Here is an 11050-nt window from a genome sequence, read left to right on the forward strand (position 1 = left end):
AAGCCCTTCCTTCATAACTTAAAAAACTCAATCTAGAACCCAAAGAATCAATTCCCTTAGGCTAGGGTTATTTTTTCTTCGAAGTAAGTCTTCTCCGTTAACTATTCAACCTAGTGATTCTCTAACATCCTAGAATCGGAAGGAGGTGATCTAAATGATGGATTATGGGTTAGAACCCTAGAATTCATAAATACTATGGAGAAATCTATGGGTTGATGTAACTAGCATATATTTTTCTTCTAAGTTGTAAATTAACACTCTTTAGGATGAAATTGATGTTTTAATTCTTGTTGATGATGTTTTTGGGACCTAGAGTCCCATAAAAATAATTTTTCTTTAGCATAAAACTGCTCCAAAGGGATTCATGGAATATAAACTCTGTGAATTAGCCTAATGTGATCATTAGAAGACTAGAGTATAATGAATTGACCTTTGGATAATGTGTTAAACCTTGAGAAAGGGCATAATTAAGTGGGTTTGAGTTCCCAAAACTATTATTAGAAGAGTTGATTAATTACTCTTGTATTTGCTTATTTTAGACTTTAAGCATTTCGAGGCATTGAGAAAAGAGAAGGTTCATGTAAATTAGTTTGCTTATTCAAGTTCTTCAGTTGAGATAGGTTATGGTTTGTTTGGAATTAGACTTTGATAAGTCATTTATATGTGTTGCGAGTTGATAAAACTTGTTGATTTGTCTTTGAACATAGCCTGTGGTTAATATTTGTTAGTTTGACAATGTTTGTATCGATAAACTATTAAATTGTTGAACATGTCTTTAAATGACTTGTGACTATGATGTGCAATTGTGATATTCATTGTACTTGTTGTTGCTGTTGTTGTTGTTGTCGTTGTCCTGAAAGATACTAAATAGAAAATATACTGAGATATGTTTAGAGGTTTAGAATGCATATACTATTCTGATGATGAGTGGATCGAATATGCTGTGAGCATAGAACGAGCAGTTGTGTGTGGGATCAGATACTACGCCAATATGATACATGAACACCCTGGGTCCCCTACAAATCATGGCTAGCTGGGGAAGATTAAAGTCTCATAGTATGTGTGTAGAGATGAGTGGTAGGTGCGAGTGTGGTATATGGCATTGTGTGAGACTAATGAGATAAAAGGTAATACTGTTGTAAATCAGTGTAGATGTAATTCCATGATTTGTATGAATGCTTATATTTGCAGAGTTTTGTGGTGTTTATTATATATATTTTTGTGATTTATAGGTCGAATATTTGTTTGATGTTGATATGTTGGAATGAAGTTAGCTTTTATGCTAATATTGACTACTTGAATTGTTGATTTTCTGATTATGTTTTGTGGTATATGCCTACTTAGTTTGTTGGCTTAATATATATTTGTTACTAATCTAAGTCAGCCTATCATGTCTACTAGTACACACTGATTGTATTGATGTTAATAATGTACTTTTTTTCAAGTGCGGATAATGATATAGCGTCATCCACGTGATCCTACATCCAGTGCATCTAGTTGATTGATCTAGGGTGAGCTATTCTTATCCAGGCTATCACAGATTTTCTTAATGATAGATGTATATTCCCTTCAAACATTGTTCTATTTTATTAGCTTTTGTTATTCTTATAGATTGTCTAGTTAAAGTCCTAGTACAGTGAATTTTAAATTCTAAAATTATAATAGTTGAATTTTCATATTTTGACTTACTTATGATTTTAAAATTCATACTCCATGCTTTAATGCTTCCAAATGTATTAAAATAATTTAGTTGCAGTACAGTTTGGTTCTTAATATATGATTTATCCATCAGGGGATAGTATAAGTGTCAATCACGATTGTTTGCATCACGACAAAATAAACAAGGTCTTATATTGAAAAACTTTTATAATTTAAATTTTATCATTTTCAAAGGATACTTACATAATTATTGAAATATTTAAATATCATGACATATTCGAACAAATTTTAGATGTTCTTTTGGTATGCACTTGTTACTTTGTTTGTTTCAATTTTCAAAATACTATTTTCTTATTATTCTATTCAAGACACAATTTTATACTAGAGGTATCTAACTATAAACTTTGCATTTAATCCTTAGTAAAAAAAAATTACAAAAATGTTAAAGAGTTTGAAGAACATAAATTTCAAAACTCAGTCATACAAATATTATGGCATATTTAATGAGATTGTTAATTTTGAAGACAAGTTATGATAGGATTAATTATGTTGGAACTAGTTATAATGGAATTAGTTATGCTGTTATTGTTTCTTAGTGGAGATTTGGTACATTGTATTAAAAATAATATGCATAGCATAATTTTTAATAATAAGTTTTTTATTTATAAAAATACCCTTCATATGAATAAATGATGTGAATAGTGATGTATAAAAAGGATATGAGGGGTAATTTTGTCATTTTAACTATTTTATCCCAAAATAAGTTATCCAAGATTATTATTCCACCTAGACAGGGATAAATTAGCCCAGTGCTAATTATTAATCTCTGAATAAGTTACCCAAGTTTTGTACCAAACAAGGGATTAAGGAGTACTAAAAATTTGTCCCAAAATTATTTTCCTTTATCCATCACATCAAACATTTCCTAAGTTTCAAAAGTCTTTCTTTTCTTAAACCTTATGTCTAATCAAACTGTATTACTTAAATTAAAATTGAGAGAGTACTTTTTTAAAATAAATAAATAAATTATGCTTAACCAAATATCACATATAAAATGAAATTGAGTAAATTTAAAAGCAAACTTTTCAATATAGATCAATGCAACACATTGCATGCACATAGCCGTATTTTTAGTTTACACATGCATAGTAAAAACTTTTCAAATATATTTTATATACCAATATATAATATTACATAAGATTATACACTTTTATAAATGATATATCAACCTTATAAAAGTATATAAGAGGTGTTTTTACACCCTTTAACATTATTATATAAATCATACAATGTTACACCAAATTAAGTTAAAAGGAATTTCATCTTCTACGAACTTCAAATACTAAACTCCATCTGAAATAGATCAAAGCATCACAAAATAATTCAAATTTTCATAGAGTAATTTTAAATTTCAACCATAACTTCAGAAGGACATCCTCAATAAACCCTGATCATCTATTTGTGAGAAATTTTAATAAATCACAAAAATCATTTGCGAGTTTTTAAACTTTTCGAAACCTCAACAAGGGAGGTTCAAAATTTTCACTTTAATTCATCCAACAATGTTTATATATTTGATGACAAGCATGGATATGACTCTCAATCAGTTTCTAAACATAAAAAGTAGAAATCATAATCACAAAATTAATAAATTATTGCCTTTTCCCAAATTATTTCAAAGTATATATATGTCACGCTCCGAGTCTCCACCCTAAGCGTGACCAACACTCAAAAATCATTGTTGGTCCCCAAGCGGACCCTTAGCATGGCTGACTATTGACTGGAAGACTAAACTCAAATGCGAAAGCTAAATAATTTGAGCATTTAAAATATATAAAACAACTCAAGCATCTCAATTATTCTTAAAGTAAGAATCAGTGAATAACTCTATAATAGAAGAAATAATGTTTAAACATCAAACTGTAATAACTGAATTGACTCTCTAGCTTTGTCCATGAAACCTCTAATAACTAAGGATAGGTGACGGGACAGGACCCACGACTACCTTAAAAGAACTACTAAATATTGAAAACAATAACTGTAAAGGAGTCCTCCAAAAGCAAGGAAGTCTCACCAAAAACTGATGAAGTGTGATCTCAACGGAGCGCCTGTTAATGATCCTGAATACCTACGTTTCCATCATAAAATGATGCAGCATTGAAAGACATCAGTATATGAAATGTATGGTATGTAATATAGCTGAACGAAAATAATAACTGAATTGAATACTCATGCTAGAAGATATGCTGAAAATAATTCGACTGAAGTAAAGCATGAAGTGTAATGAAACATCAAATCTTTACAACTAAAGTAAGGCAATAAATGTAATTTTTTTAAAATAATTGCTTTTCTTTTCTTTGGAGTTTCTCTAACTGACAACCATTACTATGAACCTCGTGATGATACAACATACTGCCCACGTTGCTAGAGCTATCCAATACCTTGCCAGGATAAAGAACGCATCTCAACTCATGGATCCATCTAAAAAGTCCTTATCAGGGACTAAGGTGAGGAGTCATCCGAACCAACAACACGATTTTATCCTACGCTGACTAAGTAGTTTATGGGGTTGATCTATCTGAAGTCTTACCCAAATAGGTGCTCAACTTTACTCCCAAAACATGTACTAATGCTCATATAATATCTATGTGAGTAAATACTCAAAATACTTCTCTGAAGTCTCATTGAACTTTACTTATCTACTGAAATTGCTTTCTCATGCTTTCTTTTAAATAGATAGATTTTTCCCAATACAAGTAATGCATTTGAAACCATTCAATTTTCCTCAAAACTTATGCTTAATATTAATGCAAAAATATTTTAACTTACTCAAACTCTAAAAATCACGCATAATGAAAGTAATTGCAAAAAAATTCAAAATTCTCAGCTAAATAGGGTTCATGTAAGAAATAAACATGAACTATAATCCAAGGATCAAATTTTACATAAAGGAACATATATTCAATGAAGTTTCTCAAAATTCAATAGAATGAATCAAAACTCAATTCAAGAATTCAAGGAAACTTGGGTTAGAACATTAGGTTAATCTCTTACTGAGTGACTTTAGATGTATGGTGTGAGGACGAACTTAGTACAACACTATGAGTAGCCATACATACTTGGAAGAACTAAATTCTAGAAGAACTTGAAGAAGATGCACGAAACTCTAACTTTTCTCTTCTTGAAACCTTGCTCTAAGTGTTGAGAGTACTTATGAGAGGAAAAATGTCGAATGGTATTGTTAAGGGACTTAATTAGATGTAAAACCATCAAGATTTAGGCTTAGAATGGGTGGAAAAATATAAAACTAACCCTCATTAAAATCTGATGAAGGCCATCTACGGGCCCCATCTACGATCCATAAAAGCTTCTACAGGCCGTAGAAGCCCTCTCGTAGAAAGTACCTAGAACCTTGGGATCACTGAAGTTTGGATTTACGGGGACCTTCTATGATTCGTAAACTCTTTTACGGGTTGACAAGGGAGGTTGTAGGAAATATACTAAGGATGAAGTCTTAGGAATTTGATCTACAGAACCATCTACGACCCGTAGATGGTTCTCTGACTCATACAAGGACTCGTCTTGTACACTTGAAATTTTTGAGTTTCAGGATTTGGTCTACGACCCGTGGAAACTTCTACTGTCTATAAACTTGGTCTATGTTCCTAGTCCAAATTTCAGTTTCTGAAGTTCAACTCCATTAGCCCATCTACAGTCCGTGAAAACTTCTACAGACCGTAGATGGTGTCCGTACAAGTCAAACTTCAGTAGAACTGAAGTCTTTTGCTAAGCTTACTAGATTGAACTGAGTTAGAATATTTTGCGGTGTTATAATATAAAATTAGCTAAATTAGGTAAGGTATTAATATGAGCTTATTTTGGATATAAACTTGAGCCAATTGAGATTAAGGGTGTTTTTGATATGAAGGAAATTTTTTCATGAAAAATGTCTTCTTAAAAAATATTTCTTGGAAAATAAGTGAGTTTCGTACTTACTTTTTATGGTTTGGTAAGAAAGAAAAACAAATATTATCTCAAGATTATTTACATATAATTTAGAAAAAACTAGGAAGTGGGACATGATGGTCAAGAGATGTGATCTAGGGATGAAATGGTCAAGGGATGGAGCCGTGAGGGTTAGACACATTGAGAAGAGAAAATTTATATTAATTCAAAAGCATGAAAGTCTTTACAAATGTTGATTGACTATTTTGTCATTCATTAAAAGACTTTACAATAGACAAAATTGTCATTTATAAATTTTCTCATATAATTATCATTTAATTATTATCCAAATATTTAGGATTTTAAAAATAATTAAAGTTATAGCTAATAAATTTTCTATAATTAAAGTTATAGCTATTAAATTTTTACTTATTTAGAAGATATAAGAACTCCTAATATTTTTTTGGTAGATAATTGATTTTATTACCAAAAGTGAGAATTACAAAGCATAGTAACACAGTCTGAACATCTCTCAGAACTGTATCTATCAAAGCAAAGACAACTCTATCCCGATCTACTACATACTCCACTCAAGACAACGCATAATCTAATATTAACTAGATAGGGAACCAAACTAACATCTGAAGCCGCACACCCAATTTTGGTTTGGTTCTTCCTCTGATATGGACCTCTTGTACGATCGTCTTGATTAGAACTTCACAGCTTCTACTCTTCTTTTGGAAGATCCTACAATTCCTTTCTTGCCATATGTTGTATACACTAGCCGATAATGTGATCTTGAAAATTTCAGCCTCTGGTAGTTTTCCTTACAGTGATCTTGTGCCCATCTTTGTTCCTCATTCTAGCCTGCAGTTTGTTTTAGGATAGCTTGCCACCTTAATAATTTTTACCATACTTGGCTTGAGTCTGGGCAGTTGAAAAACAAGTGCTCTATGTTTTCATGCTCAATTTCACACAACACACACATGGTATTTTCCACACTACCCCACGCTAGTAATTTCTCCTTCTCAAAAGTCTTCCATGTAAGGATATATAGAGGATAAATACCCATTTTGGACAAGCACTGTTGTTACAGATTAGCTTCCTCCATTCTACTTTTGGATACTCCCCTCTCAGCTATTGATATACTTGTTTGATTGAGAACTTCTCCATTTATGTTACTCTAGCTTTATTCCATCCCATAGCCTTAAAGTATTTATGAGCTTGTAGTATCTTTATCACCATCTATGAAGCTTGATTTGCCTGAATATTCCACAAAGTGCCTTGTTTCGCATAATACATGTGAACCCACTACACCCATAATCTGTCTTTCTTCTTACTCAGATTCCACAAGAGCTTACAGATGGATGCCTTATTCCATTCCTGAATACTCAGGATATTTAGTCCTCCTATACTTCTTGGTTGACATAGCTGGTCCGAAGCAATCAAAGCTTTTTTGATATATCTACTCCCCCAGTCCACAAAAAACTCCTACATAACCCTTCAATGCATCTGATCACATTCTTTGGTAGTATGAACACCTACGACCAAAACACTTGGATAGAGAACAATACACTCTTGATTAGTTGAACTCTTCCTGCATAGAAAAAAATTGGAGGTCCATCTTTGTATTCTTCCCATATCTTGTTAATTAATGGTTGGCATAGCACAATAGTTACTCTCTTAGTACTTAGGGGAATTCCCAAGTATCTAAAAGGCATTGAACCATGTGAGAAAACTAATTCCTGAAGTATAACCATTTGTATATCTTGGGATACTCCTCCAAAATAAATGTTGATTTTATCCACATTTGCTTTCAGTCTAAATGCTGATAAGAATACCTTAAATAAGTCATAGACCTGTTTAACTGATTTGAGTTCACCTTTGCTAAAGAGAAGCAGATCATCTACAAAACTTAGTTGGATAAGTTGTGTTTTAGGACATCTGGGATGGTACTTGAAACTTGGAGAGTGTCTCAACTGTTTGAGCAATCTAGTGAAATACTTCATGACTATGACAAAGAGATAAGGAGATACTAGGTCTCCTTGCCTTAGCCTCAAATGGGGTACTAGGTACTAGGATACTTATACATTGGTATATCCAATCTACAAACATATTAGGAAATTGTAAATGGATCAATACCTATTTCAAATACCTCCATTCTACTAAATCATATGCCTTCCTCATATCAACTTTCAGCATGCATCTAGGGGACACCCCTTTCCTCCCATATTCCTTCACCAGCTCAGTGCTTAGGATGATGTTGTCATTTATCAACCTGCCCGGTACAAAAGCAGACTGCCCCTTATCTATTAGACTATCCATCATACTCTACATTATATTTGTGAGCACTTTTGACATAGTTTTGTACAATACAGTACAACATGAGATAGGTCTATATTCTGAAATTTTTTATGGATGCTCTATTTTAGGGATTAAGGTCACAGTGATGCAATTGATTGCTTTAAATAACTTCCCTATTAAGAAGAACTCCTGGACAACATCAATAATCTCCTCTCCTATAGTTTCCACACTTTATTGAAGAATAGGGCATTGAAACCATCACAACCTGGAGCTTTATTATCATTTATTCCCTGTAGAGCTTGTTTTATTTTCTCCCTTGATACTGATACTATCAGTTGTGCTTGCTAATCTCTATCCAATTTAGGGCCATCTCTCATTATGAGTTTATTTATTACTGGTAGTTGGCTTGCACACGTCCAGTAGTTGTTTGTAAAATTCAAGAATCTCATCTTCTATATCTCTAGGAGTGGTCACTATGTTTCCTCTAGCATTGATCAAGCTGGTTATTCTATTCTGGGATAGCCTATTTTTTAGACTAGCATGAAATTAAGTTGTATTACCATCTCATAGTTGAAGTCATTGTACCCTGGACTTGTGCTTCATGATGCTTTCTTCTACATTCAACCACTTTTCTAGGTTTAGTTTTGCCTCCCTTTCTGCTTCAATTAAGCTTGTTGGTTGACTTGGTTGTCTCATAGAACTTTGTATATCCTTTAGTTGCTGCCTGTACAATTTTATTCTTGTTTTCACTCCCTGAAACTCAGTTGAGTTAAAATTCTTTAAAGCTTTCTTTATCCTCTTCAATTTCAGCCACACTCTTCCAATAACAATCCCTTTTATATTCTCTTGCCATGTATGCTTCACAATGTCCTAAAACTGTGCATGTTTTAATAGGTGATTCAGGAAATTAAAAGGTCTAGTCCTCACTTCTTCCAATGAAGAGAAACTTATACTGAGTGGTGAGTGATCAGAGCAACCAGGGTCAATAATCTGTACTTCAATGCTAGGCATGCTTAGCATCCAACCTGTGTTGACTATTTCCCAATCTATTCTACTATATGTATGCCCATTTGTCCAAGTGTAATCACGATCAATGTGCTTTAGGATTGTCATACTTGTGTCCCTCAGATACTCAGCAAAATCTCTGATTTTTGCATCTTGAACAAGCGCTCCTATCATTCTATCCTCACCTTTATGGAATGTATTATAGTCTCCCATAGCCAACCATTGTGTCTGCTGATTGTTATGTATTCTCCTTAGTTGTTTCCATAGCTTTTTTCTATCTACTATAGTGTGCATTCCATATACAGCAGTAAAAGTGAAATTTCAATCACTGTATGCACATATTGATCAGTTTCCTCTTTTAAGACACAACTAATTACTTGAGGGTCCCATAAAATCCATATTTTTTCCTTAGGATTAGAAGTAGAATTACTTAAGCATTTCCATCCAGGTGCAATCTTCTTCAGAACTTGGCCCTCATGATGAACTTTGATCTTATGCTCTAGTAATGCTATATGCTAACTTTATTAGTCTTTATAAACAGAGCTATTTCTCTCTGTTTATTTTCTTTATTCAATCCTCTAACATTCCATGTAATTAACTTCATTGAGGGTGGACTGATGTGTTACCTCTGCCCAACACCTTAACTAATTCTACTACCCTTTTCCTCCACCAGCTACATGTCTAGTATCATGATCATGCAATATGTTGAATTCATTTGCAGTGGGAAGCTTGGCCTTACCCATGTATTGTCTTTTTCCTTCTATTGTAGATTTACCTTTAACTTCCTTCCAACTTTCAATATCCGCCTGTTCTGATATCAACTCGTAATATTTATTAGTATTTAAAATTGACTATTTTTTCTCATTTGAATTATAGTAAAAGTCTTATAATTTAAGACTTCTTCCCTTATCTAAATCACAAAGAATCATTACTTTGATGTTATGTTGATAAATCCTACTATAATAAACCTAGGCAATTAAATATTTTTATACATGATATTTTAACAATATTTCAATATTTGTCCCCTCTTCTTGGGACTATTAATAGCAGATGTGGATCAATGAGTATCTCCAAGTTAGTTAGGTGAGTTAATATTATAGAAGTCTAAATCATTCCTTCAAAAAGAAACTTCTCAATTCACTATATATTTTTATGATATCAAAAATTTTATGTGATAATTAATAGGTCTTTTAATTAATTGAAATACTCAAAATCTAAAATTTTGACGTTATTTTTTAAAGTTTCTGTTTAATAATATAACATACATATAATTTTTTTTTATAAATATATATTATTAATTAACGTATACACACGAGTAAAGTACATACACCTAAAGAATAATTTCAAATATATACAATAAAGTAATTAGTTTACAACAAATATAACTATGTTTTTATTCACATAAAAATAACCTAAAGTCATAGAAAACATACACTGACTATACATTATGATACACTCAAAAAACTGAATATAACTTAACTATACATGAAGTATAAACTTATCAAACTAATATTTTTGAATATTTAGTAGGCTTAATAATGAAGAAGGAGGTGATTCAGGAAGCAAAAACGATTTTATTGCAAGTGATTTTACTTCTTTTTGTTTAATCCTGACCAACTCAAAATCTTTTGTAAATAGTACGAAATTTTAGATATGAAATTCTCTCGATGTTTTAAGTCTTTTGATATATAATTCGCTCAAAATAATTCACGTTTGCAGTACATCAATTTTTTAAATCAAGCTTTGAAATTTTAATGACTGATTGATCATTAAAGAAGAAGGAAGGAGATTGAAAACAGTAAAGAGAAAAGAAGGAGGAGGAGGAAGGAAGAAAAAGTCGGTCAAAGCAGAAGAGAAAAGAAGAAGCAATTGACTGAATGATCAATTCTGGTAATTATAGTAAACTTGGGCAAGTTTTCTTATAAGTAAAATTGTCGAGCAATAATTTTACTGAATTATCCCTACACTTAACTAATAAATTTAGAATACCATATATATAACTTTTTTTTTCATCAAAAAATTATTTTTTTCCATTTTAAGGTGTATGGATTGATTTTCTTAAAGTGACTTATAAGTTGAAAGTTAAAGTAAATTGGGACACCCAACTTTAGTTTTTGCTTCTGACTTTTTTAACCTA

This window comes from Solanum dulcamara, chromosome 1 (genome assembly GCF_947179165.1).
Source record: "Solanum dulcamara chromosome 1, daSolDulc1.2, whole genome shotgun sequence".
NCBI lineage: Eukaryota > Viridiplantae > Streptophyta > Magnoliopsida > Solanales > Solanaceae > Solanum > Solanum dulcamara.